A 23,726-nucleotide genomic window follows, 5' to 3' on the forward strand; every position below is an offset into this window, starting at 1 on the left:
GAGTGACTACATGATGCTGCTTGATGATGGCTCATGGTACTACACTACATCTAGTTGCAGTAACTACAGTACTACACATAGCATTCATTGCTATACACCTGACAGTTGTGTGCATCTGGCTATGGTATGTATACCTATGAGTGATGGTGCACAGGACATTGGAAAGCATTTAATACTTGCACAGCAATGTTGTGTCCATGTACACATTGTGTTCCAGGGATGAGGCCAGTCACTGAACAACACACATGCATCAAAGACATGTATACTGTTATTAACAAGGGCTCTCTACACTTGCACTGCATGCTGTTGAGCAACACACATCCTGCATGCTGACACGTGTGATAGGACTCTTTGGCTTGTGATACTGTACTCCACCATCAACCACTAATGAGTATGTTCTGGATTGCTGTTGGTGTGTGTGTGTGTGTGTGTGTGTGTGTGTGTGTGTGTGTGTGTGTGTGTGTGTGTGTGTGTGTGAGAGAGAGAGAGTGTGTGTGTGTGTGTGTGTGTTTATGTATGTGTGTGTGTGTGTGTGTGTGTGTGTGTGTGTCAACTTTACTGAGTAGTGTATTTGTGTGCATGTGTGCATGTGTTCATGTGTTCATGTATGCATGTGTTCATGTGTTCATGTGTGCATGTGTTCATGTGTGCATGTGTGCATGTGTGTATGTGTTCATGTGTGCATGTGTGCTAACATCATGTACATATTGTAAAGTGTGTTTCCTGTCTTCATCTCACAGGTGCTGAGGTTGTGTTGGTTGAGTGCAGCAGGGAACCTGAAGTCACTGCCACAAATAGTGGAAATGATGATGCATGTGTTGTGGCACAGGCAGGTTTGACAGGGTCTGTCGTTGGTCCGCCAATCGACAGTACACAGCTTTCCATCCCATATATGCGCACATTCATACTGCCAATACATCCCTCATCACCAATGGCCTTAGCTGAGGGACAGCATACAGTAGGCATTGACCAGGATAGTGTGGTATCTATGGCACATGCATCCCCACACAGCAGCCATACCCAGACTCCTGGAACAGTACCACATAGGCAGATGTCCAGGGGTTCTCATGGGAGCACTGCTGGTTGTAATGCCCCTGACAGACGTGCCCCCACAGGTCTTACAACCTCAGGTATGTCCCGGGCTGTAATGCAGGCACAGGCATGTATGGAACAGTACACCAGACAGGGACTAAGGGTGCATAGAGCCCATAACACCACTATCAATGACAGTATCCATGACCTTGCCGATGCCATCCGTAATTACACTGAGGTCATTGATAGATGTTGGGGGGAGACACTATATGTCCTCCGCAATGTCATGTCCATGTGCCAGGACAGTGCAGGATGGCTGAGACGTCGATGTGGACTTATGCCATCAACATCAGCTGGCAGTTGTCGTGGATGACACACAAGTCACAGCCACTCCTGTAGTGGCAGTACCAGCCCCAGCAATGTTGGGGCTGGGCTGTCAATAGACCGTCCTAGAAGACAATGTGCATGTGGCTCTGGCCAGTCCCAGCAGGGACATGGGACCAGTCGACATCCCTCTGCCTCTGATGATAGTACCCAGTCTGGCGTACTACCTGATACTGTCCGTGGCACCCATGCCAGGCACAGGTATTGTGTCCATGGCCAGGACAGTGATCTGTACAGCCCAGCAGGTACAGTCTGTGGCTGTCCAACAACCTCCCATATTTGGCAGCCACATGGTGGAACTGTGTGCATGCAAACACACACACATAAACCAAACACCTAGGGCTAACACATATGCACACACATTACATCAACATTGACCCATGCTGTACTGTTGTCCCTCACACACACACACACACACACACACACACACACACACACACACACACACACACACATGTCGATTGGATGGGTCATTGTCGAGCTTTATCAAACCAACAACACACCCTGTGCATATGATGAAACTGTGCCATCTTCTGTCATCTGTAACATTGATGCAGGAACAGGCTAACATGGTGCTGATGCACAGGGTGACTTAATAGCAGTGTAGCAATGTTAGCATGTTGTCAACAGTAAAGTGTAATGATATCCTTGTAGGTATATCTGAGCAGGCATGATGCATTAAAGCTATGATTCTCAGTGCAGTGTTGTTTACACCAGTGTTAATTCCAAAAATGTATTGTCCACCCATGTGCCACTTGGCTGATGTGTGTATTTCTGGCAGCATGTGTTGGTGAGTGGACAGTACGTGTGTGATGAGTGCAGTACAGATTTGCAGGTGTACATTTGTGAACATGGTGGAGGTGCACTGTCTGCATGTACGTGCATAGTGGACACATGGGAAGGGTGACATGCCCTGTATTACACAGTGTTAACACTTCATAGTTTCTATTGGTGGCCAGTATGCATTTTACTACACATATGTTTTAACTTGTGTACACATGTGTGTATGACATGGTTTGTCACTATGCTGTGGGTGATACTGTTAATATCAGTCATTGGTTTGCATTCTCATAGTATACACAACCTCAACAGCCTGACTATAACCAATCGTTAGATGATGTCTTGACAACTGACACACAGATGTAGGATACATAGTAGCATTTGGATCCTTCTGGTACTATACTATACCTGTAACCAGTGATATTGACCGCCACCCATTCCTGGGACCACTCCTGTTTGGCATGTAGCCCTCTTAGGTACAAGCAAATACACTAGGGATATGTCCGTCCACATGTGATAATGTATACAGTGGCCTACAATGCATTCTCCGGATGAGACACTTATCCTCCACAAGGGTATCATACAGACAGATACCTGTTAACCAGCCCATGCTGTAAAGCTATAAGCCAACTATAGCATAGTCATCCACATTTACTAAACATAGTATCTCAACAGTACCACATAGGTAGTAGCCCACAACATGTAGAAGGGGTACCGATGTGTACATACAGCCACATGTTATGTCATCTGTCCTTTGGTATTCACATTTCCAAAAGTATTCTGAAGTCCCTCGGTGTATCACATAAGCAATAAGGGGTCTGTATGCATATCCACGAAGTTGTTGTACACCTATAATGAATGCCCATTATTGACAGACTTTGTTGTGTTTGAACATGTCTGAAATATACCCCAAACATGAACCCTCACTCATACTATTCTATAGAACCTGTCATGGGTGTGTGTGACACAGATGACCTAGGCTACAGATCACTACAGTGGCTGGCCTTGTCACAAACATACATATGCGACCTAAGGTCTGAGAAGCAGCAGCACAATCTGTCAAAGGTAACAGATGTATTCATGTAGAAAGCAGGATTCACACCTATGAACTAATTGAGGTCACATGTACATATATGTATTTGCCACACAGATACCTGAAGTGTGCAATGCACATACTGTTGTTTTACTGATATGTCATACAGTAGTAAAAGCAAAATCCCCAACTCATTGGCCAACAGAATCACACACACTCAGCAATTACAGGATTCAAACCCCTACCTAACTATGTTATGATACTAGAGAGACACACATTAACACAACGTGCTATATGCTTTACTGGGAGTTCTTATTTCCACTGCTGTATTTGTGGGATGCTGACATCATCAGACTTGCCAAAGAGGAATTTACCTCTTTTAATGTGTTTTCCTAGTCTCCAAAAAGGGCACTCCTCTCAAAGGAAATTATACAAAAACATAGACCCACCCCACACACTCAGTAATTGCAGGATTCAATCCCCTATTTAACTATGTTATGATATGTGAGAGATATGCATCAACACGACACGCTACATGCTTCACTGGGAGCTTGCATTTCCACTGCTGTATTTGTGGGATGCTGACATCATCAGACTTGCCAAAGAGGAATTTACCTCTTTTAATGTGTTTTCCTAGTCTCCAAAAAGGGCACTCCTCTGAAAGGAAAAGACACACAAACATACACCCTCCCACACCCATTGCAGGATTCAAACCTCTACTTAACTATGTTATGACACTAGAGAGATATGCATTAATACAACACGCTATACGCTGTACTGGGAACTTTTATTTCAACTGCTTTATTTGTGGGATGCTGACATCATCAGACTTGCCAAAGAGGAATTTACCTCTTATAAGGTGTTTTCCTATTCTCCAAAAAGGGCACTCCTCTCAAAGGAAATCACACACAAACATACACCCCTCCCACACACACACACACACACACACACACACACACACACACACAGCAATTTTATTTATTTTATTTATCATTTGTTGACCGGGAAAGTCCGACTAGGTTCCACAGAGCCTGTTTTCAGTGGAGGCCCGGGGAGAAATGCTCCAGATGCATGTCTTTGGAATGTGGGAGGAAACCAGAGTACCCGGAGGAAACCCACGCGAACACAGGGAGAACATGCAAACTCCACACAGAAGGCACCCCAGCTGAGAATCGAACCGGAGAACCTCTTGCTGTGAGGTGACAATGTCACCAAATGTGACAATTGCAGAATTCAAACACCTAACTAACTATGTCATGATACTAGAGAGATACGCATTAACACAACGCACTATATGCTTAACTGGGCATTTTCATTTATTCTGCTATATTTGTAGGATGCTGACATCATCAGACTAGACATGGTAATGTGTGTGCACTTTGTTTTATGCAATCCCAGGACTGCACCATGGGGGACAGCAGGTGTTAACAGCTTGAACAGGACTCCACAGTTCTTAGCTTGTGTGATCTATCTGTGGACCAATTGCCAATCCATCATATGAAAATACATATTTATGCACAGATTGTTGATTTTGTGGATACGACATGTGTCTAGGATGTTGGAAAATGGCTATTCAAAGTCTATGTGGGACGTGTGTAGCTCATTTCAGTGATGTATGTCTTGGGTGGCTGCCTTGCAAACAGTCTAGGAGGTTTGGGAACCATGATCTGCCCAAGACCAAACCAAAGTTGGTAGGGTTGTGTGTTTGTCGGGTTCCAATAGCTCTGTTTATGACTTCAAACATGATGGACTCCATGGCCTTGCAGATCAGACTTCATAGGCTTATAGGACTATAGTTCCCATGGTCTGTTGTGCACCAACACTTGTGGGGTGTGCCATATGTTGCTGTAACCCATTCAACAGTTTCATATCCTGTAGAGAGGGTGAGGCTCAACAGACTGTTCAGGTGCAGGGTCTGTTTGTTCTGCAGTTCACGTATGACACATATAGGGAAACAATGTAATCCAATTGATGCCATGTTTTCAGCTTTGGAAGGAGGTGTTTACCCATTCTACATGTGATATCTCCTGATATGATGATAGGGTCTTTTGTCAGTGGGAGGTGGGTATGTATGCATGGGCCTGTCTGACAGGATGTTGGCATTGTCAGTCATTTACAGTTGGCCTTGACTCAGGACATATATGAGTGTACATTGTTATTTATGACATAGCTGAAGGAAGTGTCATGGTTCTGTCTGGACTGCTTCGCAGATAATCTTTCCAAATCACCAACAAACTTAAGCACTAAACCCCTGTTATACTCTTTTACACACGTAACACCCTACTGATCCTTTTTGTCCATTCAAAAGAGTATTGCATCATAATATCCTGACATGTCCAAAGGTCAGTTTCGTGTGTACTCTCCAATCCAGCTGGTGAATATGGGAATTTTGAGTCAATGTTACAACTGCCTTATGTACACAGACAACCCTCTCCTCCTCCCAACAAACTCAGATATATGTGAGAGATGCAACTATATAGACAAACAGGAGGCTGAGCTCTCTCGACCCATGACTGGCACAGTCTATCAGGAGGAGAAGGTAACCACACACACCACAAATCCAGTCTCACATAAACCTATAGCAACAGCAAACTAAACACATAAACACACAAAAACATACTCGGAGGCTCTAAATAAAAATCTGCCTAAGCAGCAGAGATCTCCAAAGCAGACACCAAAACAACTGCTACCCCACAACAATACCCACACATCACATAGTTCACAAAGTCAGTGTGCCACACAGTCACTTTCCCTTAAGGCTAAACAGCACACTTAATACACTTGTAATAGGTGACTCTATTGTCAGACACACTGATGTCCCACTCACCAGGCTGAACAAGGAAAAGGTCACTGTAAGCTGTCTGTCAGGTGCCAGTATCCACCACATAACACATGCACTCAGGTCACTCCAAAGCAAGTACAAATATGGCTCCATCATTGTCCATGCTGGTGTGAATGACCTGAGACATTCCTCCCTGGACTACATGAAAAGAGACATAGAGGAGCTCTCTGATCATGTAGCCCAGGCCGGTATGACCCTGACCTTGTGTAGCATCTTACCCTCACAAAGAATGATGCCACAGTATAAGGACAAAATGATCAATTTTAACAGTTGGCTAACGTATTGGTGTCATTTAAAGGGGATCCAGTTTCTGTCAGCCTGGGATGACATGCTCAACCAGCCACATTGCTTCACTAGGGACGGCTTGCACCTGTCACCCCTGGGCTTTCAAATACTGGCTAAGGCTCTTGCCACCCCCATAATGCCTTTTTTAGGCAAGGCTGAAATGACAAACCCACCTCCATAGACAATACAAGGTAAAAGAAACTAAGGGTAATGCGGCTCAATGCCAGAAGTCTAAACCTCAAAATGCATGCACTCAAGGCTCTCCTCAGTATGGAGAATATCGATATCTGTGCAGTAATAGACACCTGGTTCAAGGTTCCCGAAAGCACCCCAGCACTACCAGGTTATACTTCATATCATGCTTTTCGGCCACAAAGCTCGGACCGAACCACAAAAGGAGGGGGAGTATCCATATACATCAAAGATACACACACCTCCAGGTTAGTAGCACTGCACGAAGCACTGGAGACCATCCATGTGCAACTAACAGTAGGCAAAACTGCCTTTCAGTTTGTAGCCTGCTACAGACCACCCTCCCAAACTCAGGAACTCCACTCAGCTTTCCTGAGAACACTGGAGAATATGAAGGTCTCTCCAAACACCATTATATTGGGTGACTTCAACTACCCAAACATTGACTGGGAATACTACTCAAGACCCAACACCCAACACCCTCGCCCAACGGTTCCTAGAATGTATAAACTCAAATGCTATGGAACAACTGGTTACCACCCCCACAAGAGGGGAAAACATATTGGACCTGGTCATCACCAACATGGGGACTCTATGTTCCACACCAGAGGTATACCCCTCATTGGTAAGGTCAGACCATAAATTTATCTCACTGGAGATCCATATCCTGTACCCACCCCCAGCCAAGGTAATCTTGGTGAAGAACTTCTCAAAAGCAAATGTCACACTTTTCAAAACCGAGGTGGTATCCTTCAAAGCCCCCGGGCCAGTGGAAAATACGGCTCAAACCGCAGAATCTTTTACAAACACATTCTATGGACACCTACAGGAATGCATGGATCATGCTATCCCAAATAAAACCAAGACTCACTCCTCCAAAGGCAGGGGACCTGTCTGGTGGACCTCGGCCATAAATAAGCTATAGAACAAAAGGAGGAGGCTACTACATGACAGAGCAAAATTCTAAAAAAGGAAGGCATCTCTGATCAGTACTAGCAAGAAGCTACGATCACTCATAAAATCATCTAAGGCCAGCTTCGAAAGATAAATTGCACAAGACACTAAAGACAATCACAAGGCCTTCTTTAGTTACATCAGGAACCTGAGTGGCAACTCCCAGATATGCTCTGAGTTAGTGCAAAATGACAAAAAATACACTGAACCCACAGACATTGCCAAAATCCTGGCAGACAGGTTCAGTGCAAATTCTCCCCCCATCCCCCCAAAAGAGCACTTGTCCATCCCAACAGAGTGTAGCCTCCCTGACATCACAGATGAACAGGTGAGAGCTGCCCTCTCCAAAGCAAAACACACAGCATCAATGGGACCAGACGGTGTCCCGGATTGCATCTTACATGAGCTTCATGAAGAACTTAACCCTCACATAAAGTCACTGTTCAATATCAGAATTACTACAGGATATGTACCCAAGGAATGGTGTACAGCAACAGTGGTCCCGCTCCACAAAGGTGGTGCCACAACGGACCCCAGAAACTATCGCCCTATAAGCCTGACTAGCCTGGTCTGCAAAGCTATGGAGCGTACCATCATGGAACTCATAAACAAAGACATCGGGAACCCCCAGACACAGGATCATACCCAATTCGGCTTTGTTAAGGGCAGAGCTTGCCTCTTGAACCTGGTCAACTTCTTTGAAACAGTTACCAAGGCTATAGACATAGGGAAGGTAGTCCACACAGCCTACCTGGACCTCACAAAAGCCTACGACACAATACTCCACTCAGGCATTATAAATAAGCTCACCAGCTTAGATATCAACACATATGTCACAAGATAGATTGCAATCTGGCTCAGGGATAGCATCCACATCGTCAAAATTGCAAGTGCCATGTCAGACTCTACACCAGTTACAAGTGGTGTCCCACAAGGCTCAGTCCTGGGACCTCTCTTGTTCGGTATATATTTCTCTGAGGTACAGGCTAACACAGGAGGACTATGGCTGACCAAGTTCGCAGATGACTGCAAACTGGGTGCCATAATCAACTCTCCAGCTGACACAAGCATCCTCCAAAAGGGTCTCACAGAGATGGATAACTGGTGCCAGAGCCATGGCCTAAAGCTAAATGCCATAAAATGCATAGTCATCCCCTTTGGGAAAAACAAAGTGCCCACAAATTACCACATAGATGGTAATCCATTAAGTACGGAAGAAGTAATTAGGTATTTGGGGACCCAAGTAGATAGCAATCTCTCCTTTGAAAATCACATTGCCAAAGTGGTTAGAAAGACCTTCTATATAGCCCACCTTTTCCCGAAAGGTTTCACATCTAGATCAAGAGAGGTCATTATGCCCCTCTACTCATCAGGCCCATAATTGATTACAACGTCCCATTTTTGATGTTCCTTACCCGACACCTGCAGCAACTGTAATGACATGAAAAGTACCTCACCAAGTGGATCAAGGGACTCAAACAGATGCCCTATGCAGTTCGGCTAAAGAAACTCCAGCTCTACTCAGTTGCTTACCATCTACTCAGATGCGATCTGTGCCTGACATATAAAGCCATGTCCAACCCAGAATTAATGGACATGCTCCATCTCAGGATATCCGAATCCCTTAGAGCTACATGCTCCAGGGACTTAAACCTCAGCACAGAAATAAATAGGACATGCTGGAGGGATAGATTCATATCCCAGAGGTTCCCCTCACTCTGGAATAAAATCCCTGTCCAAGTTAGGTAGAGCCCCTCACTGACCCTCTTCAAGAGAAATCTTGACGAGTGGGTGGGAGATCGTAAGTTTACCCCTAGGATCTCTTCTGGATCCCTGCTAGACAGAGGGACAATAAACTAACCATAAAAGGGCTATCTTGTGTGACCTACTATTCAAAGGCACAGTCTACTAATCCAAAAGGGTGGCAAAAGCCAAACACACTCTGGCTAGGCTTATAAATGCCCTAGGGCAGATAGCCTAGTATCAACCTATAAACCTATGATAATGTTTGGAGTGCACATTGTTTATTGATGATACTGATTGCAGGTTGTTTATCTTCTTTGCTTTCCCACTTTCTATGCACAACCTAAGTATCTGTAGTACATATTTGATTATGGGATGTTTGATATGATTCCTGGGTTAACACATGCAACTGCCAGATATGTGGCCCACTGCTGTACTCAGACATGGCCTAAGTGTGTGAGTATGCCCAGTTTGGCCTTTCAGTGTTTTGTTGTCTGACATTTGTCTCATTTATTCAAGTGTGTGAGCATGTGAAGTGTGACCTTTCAGTATGTTGCTGTCTGCAGTCCACTACATTTGTTAACGTGTGTGAACATGCCCAATATTAACATTTATACTATATGTGTGTTGAAAATCAAGTTATATTTTTACTGCAGGGCTCAACTTTGTGTCATAACTCAACAGGGATTAAACAGTGCCTGCAGGGTTTCCATGAGACACTTTGCATAGACTTATCAACATTTCTTCATACAGGCTGAGCAGTGAAATAATGTCATGGTTTAGTGGTTCAGTGCTGTGACTATAATGCACAGTATCCTGGGTGTGAGGCCTGTCACTGCTTTATATTTTCATACTGGGCAGACCAGACTGCTTAAGGACCAGTAAAGCAAATATGAGCATGTTTACCTGCTTTTGCTCAGCTATGCCCAACTTTGACCAAACTTGCCCAACATTGCTCAACATTAACCAACATTGCTGAACATTGCCCAATATTGCTTAACATTGCCAAAAGTTGTGCTAGTTAGTGTGTGCAATTTTGTTTACATATACTAAATAGAGGTAAAAGCTGTTTAGCACTGCTTTATATTGCTTAAAACATGACAATCATGCTTCAGGTGGTGCTGCAGGGCTGCCTATGTTGGATGCACTTAGTACACTCCCTATACATGTTTGAAAACAGGTAGTGTCAACTTAGGCATCCCTTTTACTATATGTGTGAGTCAGAGAGAGGTATCATTTCCAGGGTTCCTACTGAGCCAGTGTATGTGCTATGCATTGCCTCTTTGCCAAGGCCAAAGCATACTGGGCACGTCTCCTTCTGCCTACTGGGGCAGGCTCAGGTTGTTCCTCCTCTGAGTCACGCTCTGCCTGTGATGGTCTTGGCAATGGTGAGGGGCTGTTTGGCCCGGGCCTATGCTGCTCCTGCTGCAGCTGTTTTCACAGGATCATATTATGTAGCATAGCACATAACAAGACAATTTGGGTACATGCAGTAGGTGAATACTGCAAGGCTCCACCAGATGTGTCCAGGCACTGGAACTGTGACTTGAGCAGCCCAAACACATGCTCGATTACATTTCATGTTTGTGCATGTGCCTCATTATGGTGTCCCTGTTCAGGTGTGTGTGCATTTCTGATGGGTGTCATCAGCCACGGCTCCAGTGCATATCCAGCATCCCCCACTAGGTGACCATGAGGGATGCCCCATTGGCAAATGTCTGGTACAGCTGTGTCAGATGCCAGATATGGGAATCATGGTAGCTTCCAGGGCAGCCAGCACACACATTCAGTATTATGCCCTGGGCATCACACATGACCTGGCAGTTGATGGAGGGGAAGCCCTTGCTGTTAAATTAGGCCCTACCCCGCTCAACGGCTGGTGCTTTGATGCATATGTGAGTGCAGTCTATTGCACCCACTACCTCAGGGTATTCTGATATTTGCTGGAAAAGACGCATATTGCTGGCCAATACCTCACGGGAATTGAGGAAATATACATGATCACCGACATGTGCTGACATGGCATTCAGGAACTGATGCAGTACCCTGGATACTGATGCCTGTGATATCCCCATCATATCACCAGTTGGTCTCTGGAAGGTATCTGTTGCTAGTATACTTAGGCCAACACATACTTTGGTTTCCATTGGGATGGGTTCCCCTCTGTTGGTTCTGTGTGTGAGGCGTGGCCTGCAAAGCTCAACAATTTGCTGCATGAAGTTTCTGTCCACTCTATAGCACTCTACTATCTCCAGCTCATGTAGCCCCTGGTAGGTTACCCTGGGCCTGTACACTCTTCTCCGTCTCCTCACTGTGGGTTTCTCAGCAGCATTTGCATTGTCACCAGCCTCAACATGTTGCATATGTCACCTTATAACAGCAATGGCAGCCCCTAACATTTCTTTGTCTCAGTAAAGCTTTTTAAGATTTCACTTCTCTTAGTTTACTGCAGTGTTGCAGTGTCTCTGAGGAAAACATGGGGGAAAGTTGTTTGCAGAGTTTTAAGTGCTGCACTGTGCACTGGGCTGGGCTGCTGTACTGCCTGTGTAATTACCTGATTCTGATTGTTTTCACCTGCTAGCTCTGCTAGTTCTCCCTGGTTAACTTCCTACTATTTGTTGTGCTTCCTTTTCCCTTTCTGTTTCCACAGGGGGGTAGTGCCGTGCACACAAGCGCAAACACTTGCTAATTCCTGCTTAAACGCATGTACACAGGCGCAAACGCGCTTACACAAATTTCAAAAACCTTACACATACTTACTCTGGCTTAAATGCGTGCACACAGGCGCACACGTGCACGCACAGTCTTACTCGGATATACAGGCGCGCACCCATGTGCAAACACGTTGCAGGCACTTCAGCAAGAAACTTTAGTGTTATCCACGGCATACACCTTCTATTTCTTGCCTTTAGCTAGGATACCTGTTGACACACCTCTTCCAGTGATGAATAACTGATAGCAAACACATGCACTCTGCTCCAATGAGCTTACATTCTTTCATACATACCCCCCTCGTGATGTCACCTATCTTCTACTCTGATACTCCCCTTATCCTACGCATACACTCCACTGACTGTGCTCATTTGCTATGTAAACTTGGGATTCACTATCCTTACCCTCATTTGCATAGGATTGCCTACTAATGCTTGGTTACATCTCTTAGACTGAGCTTCCCTCATGAGCAACCTCTACTCGGTAGCCATGTTGTCTTCAGCCTGCCATTCACTTGCATTGAAAATTATGATTTTCTATAAAATTCCTATTTGTGGCTTTTCATTTTTGATTTTCTGGTTTTGAAAGCGCAGCACATTTGCGCTGCGCTGCGCTACACTTAAACTTCGGAGATCAAGGTAAAACAAAATTTTTTTTTTTAAATTTTGCATTGGGGAACATTGCCAATGGCCGTATATTTGGCCATTGGCATGCTTCCTCAACTAAATGCAGCCTTTATTTGGAGCAGTCACGGCTCCGTTTTGCTTTTTGCGGAATGGTACTTAGTTGTTAATGGAGTACATTTCTGCAAATAACATTACTCTTACTCGGACAGGTTAGGGTTTCCTGGATCGCAAATTTACCTCATTTGCATAGCTTTCGGCAGCAAAGGAGGTAATTTGCATAACCTAGCCTTGTCCATGTAAGAGTCGTTTTAGGAGCTCTCTTGCATGCCCCTGCTGGCTGTTCCTGGATCGCTCGCCAGACATGTTGGCTGCATGGAGTCTTACTCTTCTCTTAGACTCCGTGCAAGCCTTCGTGAATCCAACCCTTTGTCACATTTCAAATCACAAGTATCATGCATGTTAAATAAAATTAAAAACTTGGTTAAGAAAAAATATCTGAAAATAATGCTTTCAAGAAGTCATTTATGTTACTCCAAAATAAATTAATAGAGAGACATTCATAAAAACACGTGACCAAAAAGCATTATAAAATTGCAAACACCAACAAAGTATATTATTAGCATTACATTTAGCTAATTTATTTAGCATTAAGAAGGCTCTATGTAAAAATTTCCATGTATATATTGCCAATAGTGAGACCACGAGGTATGTTTAATAGATAATAATGTTTGAGATTTGTATTCATATATTGAATAAGAGTTACCTAATTTGACATAATTCCAAAATGTAATATTTAAATATAATTTATATTTTATTAAGATTTTATAAAGTTTAGAGATTAAATTGTCAGTTTTAGATTTGCTGTATATAATTTCATGGAAGATATGTATTCATTTTGGCATTTCTTTAAATTGAGAGCCAGAAAGGTATAAACACAATTCCCGAGACTGTATTCTCACATTTTGTATTAATAGCCAATCCTGGAGATCCACATTAAATTCTATTATAAGATGTTGAGAATCCTTAACTTTCAAATCTTTCAAACAATGTTGCCAACAAAGTTCTTAGAGCCCCAGATATTAAAAATGTGACTATGCAATGTATTAAAAAAGTTTCTAGTAATATTCAAAGGAATTATAATTTCAAACCAAATCTTATCTATGTTAGAAATTATTAGATTTTTAAAAGTCTTTAATAATAGCAGATAAATAGTTACAATTTGTGGAAAGAGAAATATTACATTGTATGTAATTACAAAGGTAATGCCAGAAAGAAGCTTTCTTTCCAATACTCATTTTTATTGTTTTGCCAAACCATTATACATTTCACACACTATTTACATTATGTACAATATTGCTTCCAATGTTTTAGTTCCATTTTGAATTTCCCTATAATACATTAAGAATAAATATCATTTTAACCAAGTACAGGAAATTAAAATCACAAAAAATTAAACATAAAAGCATCTACAATAGACAATTATAAACCAACTCAAGCCAATAATTTGTATTATTTCTACATTTTCTATCTAATCCAAGAATGTGTTGGTACACATACAGAATGTCCTGACGGAAAGTGGATAGGAACCGCTACCAAAATAATATTAAAGATTTGTTCCCAAATTTTTGTGCTGTTTATACTTTTCTTATTATTTCTAATTAACAATTTGTGCTAATATATGCTTAATCGCTAACAGCCTGAAATTTTGCCACGACACCTGTGCTGGGTTCAACCAATTTGTGGCTATATATAATTTCATTAGTAAACTAATATTCATAATTACAATCTTTTTGTTTTGTCCAAATTCTCCGATTGGAATATGTAAAATCAGAAATTCCCAGGAGAGTGTTGAGTTTTGGTAACCCATTTTTGTAGTTGTAACTTTAAAGAATTCCATAATTTATAAATGCACTTGCAACTCCAGAACATGTGTAACAGGTCTGCTGTCTGATCTACACACTGTGGACATTTAGGTGACTTTTTGAATCAAATTTATGAAGTGTAAGATGGGTATAATATGCATTGTTAAATATCATCAATTGAGTAAAGACCAGTTTTGAAGTGATACAGTTTTAATGTTAAGTTAACGCCTCTACTATTTTACTGTCGTCTAGGGATGGCAATTTCTCTCTCCAGTATTTGGATAACAGAATATGATTATTATATTTTCTCTCTTTTGCCATTTTATACGCTGAGGATATATATTTTCTATCTTGTTGCAATGCTTCCCACAGATGACCTGAAATAACTAGTTCCTCTTTTTATTTCAGAACTGGTAAAATAATTTATGGCCAAATCTTTTAACTGCCTCATTATAATTAAATAAGAGATGGGAAGATTCATCTCTTTTAAGATATCATGTACCGCTACTCCTAGGAAGGGGTATAAATCCCTTACAGTTAATTCCTTAATAAATGGATATTTCTTTAAGTCTATCAGTCGATTACCAATAGTTATATTAGGATTTCCATCAAAAGGTTGAAACATCATCATATATTTTAAAAGGTTCAAGGAGGCAAACAGAGTTTGAGTCGCCACTGCCCATACCTTGATGTGTTCCATTAACTCATATTTACTCAATGTTTTATATTCAAAATGGTACAGCTTTAACATTAATTCTCTTCCCTTTTATATGTTTATAATTTAGCAGTACCCATTTGGGTATCCATTTTCTATTTTCACTATCCAAGTAAGACACCCTTAAAATCCTATTGGCCTAAATCACTGTATAATACATCTCAAAATCTGGTAAATCCACCCCCCCCCTCGTTTTAGGAGCCATCAGTTTTTCATAGGATATTCTCATTTTTCTGGGTTCCCACAGAAATTTCCCCAGTCCTATCTGAAATTGCTTGAAAAAGGATTTCGTGATTTTAAGTTGTGCTGCTCTAAAAATATATAGCATTCTGGGAGAACGTTCATTTTATTATCGCTGCTCTTGCCATCATCGGTAGCTTCAACTTACTCCATCTTTTCAAATCCATTGTTATTCGGTCTCCAGTTGCCTTAATATTGTTGATAAAAATTCTCTATTTTCAGTTGAAAAGTCAATCCCCAAATATTTTATTCTTTCTTCTGTCCTTATTAGTCCTATCAATGGTAGCATTGAAAAGGTGTAGGTGTCTTTAGAGGGAATATTTTGTTTTTTTAAATTTAGTCTGTAATTAGCAATTTTCTCAAAGGTTTGTATTGCTGTTAGTATTTTTCCGTATCTGACACGGTGTGGTACTGTATATATTTAAATCATCTGCAAAAGCAGCCATCCTAACCTTTATCCCAAGAAGTACAGGAGAATTATAAAAACTTTTGTTTCATATGAAGAAATAAAGGTTCCAAATACAGATTAAACAGTATGGGAGACAATGGGCACCCTGTCGAGTTCCATTTTTAATTTGAATCCTTTTGGAACATTCATGATTTATATATAAACTAGTGTATGCATTCTTGTATAAATTTCTTAACATAGAAATAAAAAGCTGAGGTATATTGAAATATGATAATGTTTCAAATAAATAAGCCAAATTAACTCTATCGAATGCTTTTTGAGCATCAATTATTAAAGCATATATGTTCATATTTTTATACTTTGCATAAGATATTAAAGTATGAAGAGTTAATGTATTGTCTATAGTCTGTCTCCCATCTATAAACCCCGCCTGTTTTTCTGATATTATCAAATTTATTATTTTTTTTAATCTACTAGCTAGAATAGATGTCATGATTTTCATATCAATATTCAACAATGATATGGGCCTATAATTGTCTGGATTTTTGGGATCACTATTCTCTTTCAATAACAGAATTGTTCTTGAGGCATTAAAATGAGGATCATTGCTGCCATTCGAAATGATATAATTAAAGGTCTGTGAAAGTACGGTGCCCAGAATCACACTAAAAGATTTATAAAATTCAGAGGTCATACCATCTGGTCCTGGGGCTTTATGTGGCTTTAGTTTCTTAATTGCCTCTAGAACTTCATCAACTGTAATCAATGCAGTCAATTCTCCCTGAAAATCCTCGTCAATCTTGGGAAAATTAATTTTCTGTAAGAACTCTTTTCTCTCTTCATCATGCCCATGAGTTTGTTGCTCACCATATATCTGATTAAAAATTGATTCAAAAATCTTCATGACATCTGACTTATCAGTATATAACGTATTATTATGATTTATTTCGGTAATTAATCGTGTCGATTTCATCTGATTAATAATACGGGCTAATGCTTTCGAGGGAGTTTGAATGTGATTTGCATATTTAACTAAACTTCTTTGTTCGTACAGTGTCAATTTTCTGTTATTCATAAGAAACAGCTCTTTCTGACATCTTAACAACTCAGTTTCTGTTTGCTCAGTGTAGTTACTCATCAGCTCCTGGTCCAATAATTGTACTTTAGTTTCCAGATCCAGTTGTTCTTTATTTTGGAGTTTTTATAATAAGTGGCTTTCTGAATAAATAATCCTCTTAACAAAGTTTTAGTTGTAGCCCATTCTATATCTAATGGATGTTCATTACGGGGTATATTGTATACTAATTGTTTAAGTATCTCCTTAACTTCCTGTACTATATCTTCTTTGGTTAATAGGTATGGGTTTAAGGACCAATTATATCCACCATGATTTTTAGTATTCAAAATATCGGTCTTTAAAGTTAAAGTTATTTTAGAATGGTCTGAGAGCTGTCTAGCTTGATTAGAAACCCTAGGGTCAAGTGAAATGAACACTTCTGGAATTAAAAAAATCAATTCTTGACCACATTTTATGGCAGCTAGAATAGAAAGTAAAGTTTTCTGCCTTTGCTTGTATGTGTTTGTGTTTAAAAGGGTCATATAGTTTGAAATCCGTTTTCAGTTCTTTCAAAGCTACCATTGCCTGCTTATTAAAAGCAGTCGAAGCTCCCAACTTATCAGTTTTAGAATCTTGGTAAGCATTCCAATCCCCCCCCATCACTATGTAACAGTTGTTATATGACTGTAGAATAGAGTAAATTGAAGCTATATAATGATGTTGGTTCACATTTGGGGCATAAACACATAAAAGTACTATCGGCTTATCGAAACTTTCAGTTTTGAGAACCACCAAACACCATCTGCCTTCTTTATCTATTTTGTCCTCCAAAATTTCTCCTTGAAACTGATTCTTGATTATAATTGCCACCCCAGCACTATTCGTAGTCCCTTCCGCCTTTACAACCTTCCTAATCCATTTCTTGTCCTTCATTGTTTCCCACTGGTCATTAGTAAAATGTGTTTCTTGTAATAGAATAAAACCTGCTTTTGATTTAAAAACAAATGCAGAAACAGCTTTCTTTTTCATGTTCTGGAGTCCTTTAACATTCCAGGAATCTATTATCCACATTCTAAACTATGAATTGATGAATAATGGTATCTATTTTTGTTTTCCACCTTAAATTGACAAGTGTTGGTATTACGTGAATTTTTGGAAGCAAAACAGCCATCCCATCCCTACCCAGTGCCTATCCACTATTCCTCCGGACCAGGATGAACATAGGTTTTCACATTGGATAACATTCCCCAAGTAGCTAAACTACTAATTCTATTAACTAACAATAAAATAGCATGCAAAACCCTACACCAACTATATCTCGTCTACAAAGTCTAACCCAGACATTCCCTACTAAACACCGCACTCAAGTAACTACAGCTCTGAACATTTCCTAATATTCATGTAAACTAATTGTACCTGACATGTCAAATAATTCACTTTTAACAAACTTTAAATACAGCAATAATATGTTAGCATTATAATTACTTGTTCCAAAACCTTTTAACTAACAGTTCACCTAATAAGCACACAGTTATTATACATTTGTTTACAACAAGCCATTATTTAGGTCAGCTATTTATCTTCAAAACATTCCTACAATATTGCATTTAATTTTTATAGATCATTACAGTTAGACATCACCTATATTACACAACTACTACTATTGTTTGCTAATTATACTATATGTATATATATATATATATATTTTTTTTTTTTTCTTTTTTCTGTTCTCCCCCTTCCCCAAACTGAACACAATTAAAAGATACTTATTTATTCACTTATTTACTCACTAAATAAAACACAGTAAGTTACAAAACAAGCCTGCAAAGGAGAGAAAAAAAAAAAAAAGAGAGAGAAAAAAAATAACACAAAAAATAGACTGCATTACCTGGATTTACCACTAAGCCGTAGACTCTTATACAGCAACAGCCAAACCATACATTTTTGTCCATACAAGACACATTTTACCTTACTGATTGTTTCTCAGTCATTTTAGCACCAAAAAAGTCCCAAAAAGTTTTGTTTCGATTTACAGCAGCTCTTCTTGCTTCCCAGCAGTTGCAGCAGTCCAGGCAGTTCAATTTTCGAATTTTCGCGGTCGCGACGGGGGAACCAATTAGCGAATGGACCTCTCAGCTGTACCACACTCAAAACGGTCCCCCTGCTTCCTTTACCTTGTTTCCTGCTTCCTCGTGGGTCAGGAGCACTCGTAGAAGCCATAAAACTTTGTGGAATCTTCGTGTTTCAGCTAGGAAGACGAGATTAAAAGATAAAATGGAGAATTACCAGGCCTGCTGAAGAAAGAAGAACACACAAAGGATTTTGAAGCCTCGGATTCTCGTAAATGAAGTTTCCCATTCACTCTAATGCAGGAAAAAGCCAGGATGTACTGTTCAATTTTCAGACGGTGGCAGAGCCTTAAACAGCTTCAAAAGGTAGGTCTGGCTTCTTTTTTTGTATTTACAGTGTATTTAATGCCATCAAGAGTAAAGATTAAACTGTTAGGATATTTCATTTGAAATCTAATGTTTTTGTCAATTAGAAACTTACAGTATGGAGCCAGCATTTGTCTAGACTGTCTTATTTGTGCTGGTAAATCCTGTGTTATAGAAACTTTATAACTTTGCCACATTATAGATCCTCCAGATTTTTTATGGTTAGAAGTATTTTATTCACATCCTGGAAGTTTAATATTTTGACATACACAGGTCTTGGTGTATTTGAAGCTTGGGAATTCCTGTAAGCTCTATGTGCTCTTTCTATGACAATTTGCTGAACATACACAGAGTCCTTAAGTAATGTTTCAAATATTTGTATGATAGAAGTGTTCAGCTCATTATATTGGATTGATTCTGGGATCCCTCTGATGATTATGTTGTTACGTCTTGATCTTGCTTCCAGGTCCAGAATTTTGTTTTGCATCATTTGAATATCAGCCTCATGTGATTCAGATCTTTTAGTGAGCAATGCTATATTGTCTTTATTTGCTGCTATTCTGGTTTCTGCTTTCTCCATTCTTGTTAGAATCCGATTATATGTCTCACTAAATGTTTGTGTTTGGGATGTTAGGTCTTGTAATGCATCTTGTATAGGCAACAATGCAGACTTAATTTCATCCATCGTAACCTGTTGATCAGATTTCGCTGATGCCCCTGTTTTTGCAGTTTCTTGCTGTCTAAATGTTTTCTGTCTCTTAAATATGGATTCCTTCTCTGGAGACTGTAATGCTGACAGTTTAGTTTTAGTAGTTGTAGTGTCCATATTTTTATCTTCTTTTGACATTTTGAAATGCTGCAGATAGAGATGATTACCAAGTAAAAGTTTCAGTAATGTGGTAATTCAGTCCTTTGTTTGTTGCTCTGTTCAGAATCAACCAAGCAATCAGTTCCAATCCTGTTGTCACCAAGTATTTTTTTTCAATTTTTTTTCCTCGATAAGATCGCTGACTTCTAGTAGATTATTAATTGCTGTCAATTAGTTGATTAACTCCAAATGTACATCCGCAGAGGTGATTTTTGTTTCTGGTCTTTGGAGAGCTGAAGTACTGCAGTGCTTATAGAATGGCGGCCATCTTTGTCTCCTCCAGAAAGAAGCTTTCTTGATTAATTGAATTATTATTACCTAATATATCTTGTTTCTAAGAAGGGTTAGATGCAAAGTTTTCCATATACAATTATAATTAGGATCGACCCAATCTAATATAATTTTAAAGACTGATGCTCCGTCAGTCAATACAGAAAAGGATGAGAACATGCTACAAAATCAAAAGATGCAAACCACATCCAACAAAGAAAAGTTCCAAAGATGCAGGTCCACACCGACTGCACACCGATGTACAATGAGAAAATACCCTCCCCTACCTCCACATCACGAACACCCAAACAGCCAACCAAGCAATGCAGAACATCAGCTACCAGTCCACAAGCACCACCATGAGAAAACATACAAGCTACTCAAAAATGCAGTACCTATCTCTATATATAATGCAAAATTATCACTACCATTGGTACAAAAGTGTAGGATAGGGATGAATTGCATTAGGGAGTCCATCCACACCTCAGATAGTACAATGAAGTGAATAAGTCACCAGGACCTACAAAACAGCATCACAAGTTTAAACCCCTCTAACTGTGGACCAAACAAGTGCTACATACATGCAGTAATAAACTATTGCTGTATCACAAGTATGTTAACCTTATATGAGTATGTATATTCCCCCTTTTCCCCTCTTTTTTTCCTTTTTTAAAAGACAGAGAAAAGCAGATGAAAAAGAATTGAACATTCCATCACAAAAGCTATCAAGACAGCAACCATGACATAAAAAATACCTTCAAAGAAAAAAGATATATTTAACATTTCCCCGGATTCAGCAAGCCATGCATGGTGTGCAGGAACAGTGCAGGAGCTCCACTAGGCAATATGTCCACTGTGTGATTCAGGAATATGCTGCAGGGATGTGCACGGGTGGTCCTGCACTATTCCTGCATGGACACAGCTCCTGTATGCAAATTAACCAGTTTGCAGGTGAAAACCATGCAAATGAGGTGAATTTGCGATCCAGGAAGCTAGCAGCCGGCTGTGCAGGACTAGTGTAATCTGCAGAAATATACTCGGTTAGTAACCAAGTTCATTTCTGCAAACTACAAAATGGAGCCATGACAGCTCTAAATAAACGGTGTATATAACGTGTAAAGCATCACAATGCCCAAATATATGGCCATTGGCATGGAAAACAGCTTAAAAAAATAACTTTTATTTTTTTAGCCGATTTGGGCTGTTTAAGTGTAGGGCAGGTACGCGCAAATAGGATCAGGCCAAAAATAAAAAAAAATAACCTGAAATAAGCGTTTTAACCAAAATCACTATTTTGCCATTATACTCAATGGCAGGCAGAAGACAACATGGCCAGTGAATAGTGGTTGCTAAGGGGGGAGTCTCAGTGTGGGTCCTGTAACTATGCATTAGCAGGTAATCCTATGCAAATGAGGGGAATGATACTGAATCCCAGATTTCCCCTCAATGCTAGTTAGCAACCAACAGTGTAAGTGCAGGAAAAGCTTGATGCAAGCCTAGGAGCTAGCTGACATCATGGGGAGTGTCAGGCATACTGTAAGTGGATTGGAGCCCTGTGGCTTGGGTTTGCCCTTAGCTTACCAGAGCTAAGCAAGGGTGTGTGTCTGAGGCTGCTTAGCACTGTTTACATTGCTCACCGGGTTTTAAAGGAAAAAAAAGCAAACCAGGAAATAGCAGCTCTGTGCACATTTGAGCACTGCGTTTGCGCGGAGCGCCCCCGGGCTTAAACAGGAAGGCAATGGGAAGGGAAAACAGTAGTAGGAAAGTAATCAAGGAGAACGAGCATAGCTAACAGGTGAAATGTATCAGAATCAGCCAATTTCACAGGCAGCAGACCAGCCCAGAACACTACTATAAACTATGCAAACACCTTTCCCTCTGGTTTTTCCCACATACTCTACACCACTGGTGTATACAATTGAGGACAGTTTAACAAAAAAAAAACAACAAAATGATAGGGGCTGCAGTAGCTATCATACAGCAACACTGGAAGAGGCTGAGGGTGGTGATGATGAGAATGCTGTCGACAAACCCACAGTGGGGAGAGGGAGAAGAGGGTAACCTACCAGGGGCTACATGAGATGGAGATAGTGGAGGGCTATAGGGTGGACAGGGACCTCCTATAGAAAATTGTTGTGCTGTGTCGGCCATGCCTGACACACAGAACTAACAGAGGTGAACCCATCCCAGTGGATACCAAGGTAAGTGTAGGCCTAAGAATACTAGCCACAGGTACCTTCAAAAGGCCAATTGGGGATATAATGGGGATCTCACAGGCATCAGCATCCAGGGTACTCCATCAGTTCCTGGATGCCATGTCAGCACATGCCTGTGAGCACGTATATTTCCCCAACACCCTTGAGGCGTTGGACAGCAATATGTGTCTCTTCCACCAAATAGCAGAATACCCTGAGGTAGTGAGTGCTATAGACTGCACACACATATGCAACAAAGCACCACCTGGTGAGCTGGGTAGCATCTATATCAACCACAAGGGCTTCCCCTCCATCAACTGCCAGGTCATGTGCGATGCCCAGGGCATTAAAATGAATGGGTGTGCTGGCTGCCTTGGAAGCTATCATGATTCCCACATCTGGCATCTTATGCAGCTGTAACAAAGATTTGCCAATGGAGACATCCCTTACGGTCACCTAGTGGGGGACGCTGGTTACGCACTGGAGCCGTGGCTGATGACATCCATCAGAAATTCACACACACCCGAACAAGAACTCCATAATGAGGCACTTGCACAGACCAGAATTATAATAGAGCATGTGTTTGGGATGCTCCAGTCACGGTTCCGGTGCCGACACATTCGGTGGAGCCTTGCAGTACTCACCAGCTACATGTACTCAAATTGTCATCGTATGTGCCATGCTACACAATATGATCCTGCAAAAACAGCTGCAGCAGGAACAGCATGGGGCAGGGCCACACAGCCTCCCACCATTGCTAAGGCCTGCACAGGCACAGAGTGACTTGGAGGAGGAACAACCTGAGCCTGCCCCAGTAGGCAGAAGGAGTTGTGCCCAGTATTCCCTGGCCTTGGCAAAGAGGCAGTACATAGCACATACACTGACACAGTAGGGACACAGGGAATGACACCTCTCTCTGACTCACACATACAGTAAAGGGGATGCCAAACACAACACTACCTGTGCTCAACCATGTATAGGGAGTGTACTATGTGCATCTGACATAGGCAGCCCTCCAGCACCATCCTCAATACTGGCACACCCACAAGGTAAGTCACTCCTCTTACCAATTGCTGAATGGAGTAGTATGTG

Source organism: Protopterus annectens, chromosome 5.part0, assembly GCF_019279795.1.
Source record: "Protopterus annectens isolate FY-2018-M chromosome 5.part0, PAN1.0, whole genome shotgun sequence".
Classification (NCBI taxonomy): Eukaryota; Metazoa; Chordata; order Ceratodontiformes; family Protopteridae; genus Protopterus; species Protopterus annectens.